Source organism: Solanum stenotomum, chromosome 6 (assembly GCF_019186545.1).
Source record: "Solanum stenotomum isolate F172 chromosome 6, ASM1918654v1, whole genome shotgun sequence".
Lineage (NCBI taxonomy): Eukaryota > Viridiplantae > Streptophyta > Magnoliopsida > Solanales > Solanaceae > Solanum > Solanum stenotomum.
In genome coordinates, this window is record NC_064287.1 from 12,500,479 (window position 1) to 12,507,971 (window position 7,493).

Here is a 7,493-nt window from a genome sequence, read left to right on the forward strand (position 1 = left end):
ACTCGTTGAGAGTTGTAGCTTAGTATCAGATGTTTAATATAGAACTTTTAACACACTACAACATATTTGGCCTATGGCAACACTTATTTTAGACCACACTTCAAAAACGTTGCAAAAAATATTTAAGGGCACACTTTTGAGGCTTTACTTTTGATCAGACCTTTTGGCTACAAAATAATAGACCATGCCTAAAAAACGTGCCCTTAGACAATATGGGTTACACTTTTAAGTGTTTCCCACTCATAAAATAATTGGCAACACTTTATTATATATTTTGCTACGCTTTTTAAGTGTTATTAATTTTTAATTATAATGACAACACTTTATAATTGTGCCTTAAATATTCACTTAAATTTTCAGCTAAATTTATCATTCCCTCCATATATTTGGGTTTTAAGAAAAATTAGCGGGGTCCTCTTTGTCATTCATCATTCAGAGAGTGAAGAGTCACTCTCATCCCTAAAAAATTTCAGAATCAAATCTGGGAATTGTTTTTGCCATTCATCGATTAGAAAAGAGTTTGTTACTTTCTTCAAAACTATAGTGAGGCAAATCTGTTGAATCTTCCACAAGCGTTCATCTTCGAGGTAGGGTTTTGAAAAACTTTGAGATTTCATCATAAATCAACGCCTACTTACGGGTTTCATTATTACACTTGGTAATCTTAAATATCCTTCATCATATTGTTTTAATTTGTGAGCTTTTGTTAGTGTGAACAGAATTTGTGCTTCGGGTTTTAGTGTGAACAGAATTTGTGCTACGGGTTTTAATTTTTTAGGGATATCTTTTGGGTTACAACTAATATTATGTTAGTTTGTCAACTGGGTTTTAGAGTTTATGTTTTTTCATTGTGATTTCTCGATCTGCTTTACTACTTAGGAGTTCTTGTATTTTTCCTCAATGTTAATTTTTGTAAGTATTTTCTACAGGTTTGTACTTGTTATTATATATATCTTGATGTTTAGATTTTTTCAGTTTTTGCTTTAGCAGAAAAGATTATTTGTCTTTGGTGGTGAGCTTGCTACTTATAAAAAATAGTTTTCTGTGAGCTTGGTAGCATATGGTGCAATGTTAATAGTTTCTTGTGATTTTGTTAGGATTTTCTCTGTGAGTTTGGTAGCATATTTATCATGTGAGCTTGGTAGCATATTGATTTTGAATAATACTAATTTCAATTTATTTTTTCTCCTAGAAAATTATCCTACACGTGAGAAGATTTAGTGGACTTGAACTTGAATTTTGACTTAACGTAATTGTCATGGCTGGGTAAGAACTTCTTATCCTCTCTATTTTCTTATTGTTCTATTTTTATACTATATATAATGTTGAAGAATCAGTTTCAATTTTAGGAGCTATTTATATTGTTAATGCATAAATTAATGTATATCTTGGAGATTTTACATCAGCTTTTAATAATTAGGATCTCAAATAATTTATCTAAGTGTTGGATGGATTATCCAAGGTATAGTAAAGAGTATATTGATGGTGTTCAATCTTTTTTGGACTTTGCTTACTCTGTTGGAGATCCTCAAGGAGAACAAATTCAATGCCCATGTTCAAAGTGTTGTAATATCCATTGGTATCGAAGGAACGTTATATATGATCATTTAATATGCTATGGCTTTGTTCAAGGCTACACAAGATGGATCAATCATGGGGAATGGGAAATACCGAAAAATGTTGATACTAACATGGATGAAGCTCACTCATATGATGATATTGATGGATTGTTGAATGATACCTTTAGAGATATTGCACAAGATGAAGGAGCTTATGAAGGCCCAAATGAAGACGCCCAAAAATTTTATAATTTAGTTGATGAGGCAAGCCAAGAACTATATCCAGGTTGTAAAGGTTTCTCTAAATTATCATTCACAATTCGTTTATACTTGTTGAAGTGTCTCCATGGATGGAGCAATGCTTCTTTTACTTCTCTCTTGGAGTTATTGAAAGAAGCGATTCCTGAGTTGAACATTCCTGAATCTTACAATAAAGCCAAGGCCGTGGTAAGGGATTTAGGTCTTGACTATAAAAAGATTGATGCTTGTCCTAATGATTGTATGTTATTTAGAGGTGACCATAAAGATGATGAGTATTGCCATGTTTGTGGAGCTTCTCGATTTGTTGAACATCCTGAAGTAGATAGTGAGCTTGAGTCTTCTAAGAAACCTCATCGTGTTCCTATTAAAATTTTGAGACACTTTCCGTTGATTCCTAGACTCAAAAGGCTATTTATGAGCTCAAAAACAGCAGAATCATTAAGATGGCATGACGAGCAACGTTCTAAAGATGGAAAGTTAAGGCATCCTGCTGATGGACAAGCATGGAAAGAATTTGATAACATGCATCAAGAATTTGCAAAAGACTCTCGTAATTTGAGACTTGGCTTAGCAAGTGATGGATTCAATCCATTTCGAACCATGAGCATATCTCACAGCACATGGCCAGTTATGTCAATGGTGTATAATTTACCTCCATGGATGTGCATGAAATCAGAATACCTTATGCTTTCTTTGCTTATACCTGGACCGCGATCACCTGGAAATGACATTGACATTTATCTACAACCATTAATAGAAGAGTTGAAGGAGTTGTGGGAATTCGGGGTAGAAATATATGATGCTTCAAGAAATCAAACTTTTCAAATGCGAGCAGCTCTTTTGTGGACAATTAATGACTTTCATGCATATGCTATGTTGTCCGGTTGGAGTACAAAAGGAAAGTTGGCTTGCCCTTGTTGTAATTATGGCACTTACTCGTTTTATCTAAAACATAGTCGAAAAATCTGTTATATGAGCCATCGTGTTTTTCTACCTATGGATCATCCGTGGAGATCTGACAAAAAGTCTTTTAATGGAAAGACAGAATTCAGGTCTCCTCCTCATTTATTGCAGGGAACAGATCTGCTTAATAGCCTACAGAATGTTGAAAATGTATTTGGAAAAGTGCAAAAGAAATCAAATAATGGCCCATGGAAGAAACGATCAATCTTCTAACTTGTTTCCTAATAGAGGTTGTCCACTAGGTGGAAAAAAGGGCGAGCCAACCTTTCTTGATAACAAGTCACGACATCAAGCACATGGATAAATACTAAACAATTGTGATGAAGTTCTAGAATATATTAGGTAAATTGATTCACTAGTATTATATCATTTATTGTATATACTTCTTAAATTATTTTTACTCATCTGATTGCTAACAAATAACAATATTTGTTCTGTAGAGAGCATGAACTTGAGGTTAGTAATCAAGGAAAAGGATCTAAATGGAGTAAGGCAAAAAATCATAGTCAAAGCTTCTCTCAATGGTTTGAAGCTCGTGTTATGCATGAGGATGTGTCAGATTTGATAAAACAGTTATCGAGAGGACCCAATTCAGTTGCTAAAAGATATGCAGGGTATATTATAAATGGGTATAGATTTCATACAAGGCGACGTGAAGCAAAGCGTAAAACACAAAATAGTGGTGTTACATTAGTTGCTTTAACTACGAGTTTTGCAAGCTCTAAGGATAAAAATCCGATTGATGCAAATCTAACTTATTATGGTAAAATAGTTGATATCCTTGAGTTGGATTACTATAACCATTTTAAAGTTGTCCTATTTAAGTGTGAATGGTATGAGGCTAAAGAGGATATTTATGGCTTTACTTATGTCTACTTCAACAGAAGGTGCTCTCAGGAAGAGCCTTTTATATTAGCATCTCAAGCTCATCAATGTTTTTATGTGAAGGATCCATATGATGATGATAAGCATTATGTTATGAAAACAGTCCCAAGAGACTTATTTAGTATGAGTGATGAAGCCGAATCTGATGTCCCCCAAAGTTATATAAATGAGCCATATGACCATTCAATGGGCCCTTCTATACCTGAAGATAATGGTGAAGTTGACTTAGTGAGGAGTGATATACCAGCCACAGTTATTAAGGTGTATCCACATGAATTTGTTGCTGAAGAACCTGAACCTGAACATGAATCTGAGGATGAGGATGAGTTCGATATTGAGGATACATCATAAGTTCTTTCTTTTATTCTACAATTTAACTCTGCCTTACATAGTTAGCTTTAAGTCTTTGGAATTGGGAGTTAAAAATGGTTCATTTTACGAAGTTTTTAAGTTTTTACGTTTTATAGCTGTCACTTTGTTTTCTAATTCTCCAATAAAGTTATCATACATTGCTTTTCTTGGTCTGAGAAATCTTTGAAGGTATACAACATTTTGTCTTGTTTGCACTATATTTCTGCATTTCTGCATTGTTTTTATCTTTTTTGCACTATATTTCTGCATTTCTGCATTGCTGCACTATCTTTTAATCTTCTGCACTATGTTTCTTTATTTTCTGCTTTGCATTTTTACATTTTCTGCACACTTTTCACTGCAATTTTGTATTTTCTGCAGCGTCTTATATTTTTTGCACTATATTTCTGAATTTCTGCACTATATTTCTGCATCGCTGCACTATCTTTTAATTTTCTGCACTATGTTTCTTTATTTTCTGTTCTGTATTTTTACATTTTCTGCACACTTTGCACTGCAGTATGTATTTTCTGCATTGTTTTATATTTTATGCACTATATTTCTGCATTTCTGCACTATATTTCTGTATTTCTGCATTGCTGCACTACCTTTTAATTTTCTGCACTATATTTCTATATTTTCTGCAAACTTTACACTGCATTTTTATATTTTCTGCACTAAATTCTTATTAGTTGCTATACTAACTATTATTTTTATATGAAGAATGAATCAAGGAGCAGCCTTAAAGAAAAAGGTTCTGAATTCTAACAACGGTTCAAGTCCAATAAAGAATGTAAGTTTTGATTATCAATTTCGATCAAGTGCTGAGCTGCGCAAACAATTTCAAATTAAGAAGGAAAAACTTGACAATGAACGCAAGAATCTAGTTATGAAAGGAAAAAATTCTGATCAGGCACCACCTTATAAAAGGAAGAATTGTATGTCTGTTACATCAAATGCAAGTGAAAGACAACCTATGCAGAGATCAATTCAGTTTGAGGAGTCAATTCAAATGCAAGAGAGGAGTAAACTACCTATACATAAATCTGTGACCCAACTTTTATCAAGGAAAGAAGTTAACACTTCCCATATGACTGAAAGAACACAAGGTGAAGAAGAAAATCAACTTGATATTGAGGAGCTACAAAATTACAAAAAAGCTAAGAAAAAGTCACTTGTACCAGCGATGAGTCTTAATCATTTTCTAGAAAAAAATGGGATACATGTGGGTGAAGAAGAACCTTATATTCAGCCAGCAGATGATGTTAGATCTATGCCATCTCCATGTATTAATGAAAACAATATCGAAGTGGCTGATGGTGTTGCGCCAGAAGAAGTTGATGAGTGTGTTCGAGATAAAGATATGGACATAAATTGTTCAAAAGATGGTATGTTTTAAATCTTCTTTTGGTAGTTATATAAGTTTACTCGCATTGTAAATTTTATAGTTGTATAGTATGTTTTATCTTATTTATTAATATTACATTAAATTAGGAACTTTGGAGAAGAAAAAGGTTCGAGGACACACAATATGTAAGACTATTCATGCAAGAAATTTTGAAGAAAGAGAGGAGGTGACATTTGATCATGGACAAGCTGTCGGACCAACTGGAAAAAGAGTGTCTGATTTGAGCAATTTTCTAGGAACAATTGCTAGGAACTCTAGATTCATCACCTTGTTGTATACTGGTTGGCCTGCTGTGCCAAAAGATACTAAACTACGCATGTGGGAATATGTCAATGTAAGAATACTCAACCTTTTATGTATCTGTTTCATTATGTCTATTTTACTAGTAACATATATGTTATTTGTGTAGACCAAGTTTATAATTCCAGCAGAAGGAGAAAAATGGGTGATGGATGGTCTTCGTGATGCTTGGAGGCGACATAAGAGATATGTTAAGGAGAATTATTTTGATAAGTATAAAACACTGGAAGATAGGCTAAAAAATTGTCCTAGTTGGATACCAGAAGTTCAATTTCGCCAGTTGATAGAGTATTGGGAGCTTCCAACTGTTAAAGTGAGATACAAATAATGCATTTAATTCTTTAGCCCATATATATTAATTACTTTTTCTTAAATTACAGGCCATGTGTTCTTTAAATTCTCAAAACAGAAAGAAACAAAAATGGAGGCATCGAATGGGGCCTGTTAATTTTGGAAGAGTACGCATGGCACTGGTATCATTTTAGACACTTTGTAGATAAATATTTTTTTTATCTTTTATATTTTGTTAGATTACATGTTAGTTGCTTATATTTTTTTACTTTTTTTGTAGCGTGCAACCAAAGAGAATAATGAGGAACCATCAAAGGCTGAAATGTTTATTGCAACTCGTACGAAGAATGGAAAACAAGTTGATCCTGAAACTGAAGTTGTAATAGTAAGTAATTCTTTTGACCATTAATTGCTTTTCAAAGCCCTTGACTTTTCAACTAAGTAATCATGTATGTACAGTAACTTCAATGTGTTGTTTCTTTCCTGCTTATGACAAGATTCATGACCTTAATTTAAGGCAGTGTTTGACTTTTAGCTCTCATCTTGCTTTATCAAGACAATTCCTAATGTATTATTTATAGGCTGAACTTCAAAATCGTCAACACTTGGGGGAAACAGCAGATGACTCATTTAAGGCAGTGTTTGGAAATGAGCAGCCTGGTCGAGTTCGATGCTATGGTAGATCTGTGACAAGAACTTCTTTAAAAAAAGATGAGGAAATCATCAAAATCAAACAAAAACATGCTGATGAAATCAATTCATTTAAGGAAGAAGTTAAAGAATTGAAGGAAGAAGTGGTTGAATTGAGAAAGTTGGAAGGATTGAAGGAAGAAGTGCAAGAATTGCAACAACTGCGACATCTCATGAAATTGTTGGTAAAAAATAATCCTGGACTAAACCTTGAGGATGCAGAAGGGTTTATCGGATCTAACCAACCATCTCCGGTTGATTCTAGTAGTGCACGGGCTACAAGAGGCCAAAATCTTCCACGTTCCTCTGGATCAACTCATGGCCCGACTCTTGGAAAGGTATTATCGGTTTGACTATATTTAGGTACTAAATACTAAGATATGTACAATCTTTTCCATTTATGCAGCGTTCTTATCTTCTGCATTATGTTTCTTCAAGTTTGTTTTATATTTCTGCATTTATGTAATCAATACCACATATTTCTGCATTTGTGTGCTGCATTTTAGCATTGTTTTCATGTATTTCTGCATATCTATGATTTACTGCCTCCCACATCATAACGAGATTGTAGATTAATATTATATTTTTGCATAATTTCAGTTTCACATATTATTGAATTATAGTTTTACATTTTCTAAGTATACTTACTTTCTATCTAATCAAGTTTCAATTTCACTTTTAACCTGTAGGAAACTTATGGCGATGCAATTGGAAATGGTGGCCGAAAGTTGAGTTGATTCGGTTGACCAATTTTATCCATTATGATCTAATATTATTCATGATAC

The 7,493-nt window shown here is 33.4% G+C and overlaps 1 long non-coding RNA gene across 1 annotated transcript; it reads left to right on the plus strand.

Moving 5' to 3' along the window:
• The first annotated feature begins 5,963 nt into the window (after positions 1–5,963).
• Positions 5,964–6,402, plus strand: LOC125866566 (uncharacterized). Its single transcript, XR_007446542.1, has 3 exons — positions 5,964–6,040; positions 6,137–6,200; positions 6,299–6,402. It is a non-coding gene; the product is annotated as an uncharacterized LOC125866566 (long non-coding RNA).
• Positions 6,403–7,493: the final 1,091 nt, after the last annotated feature.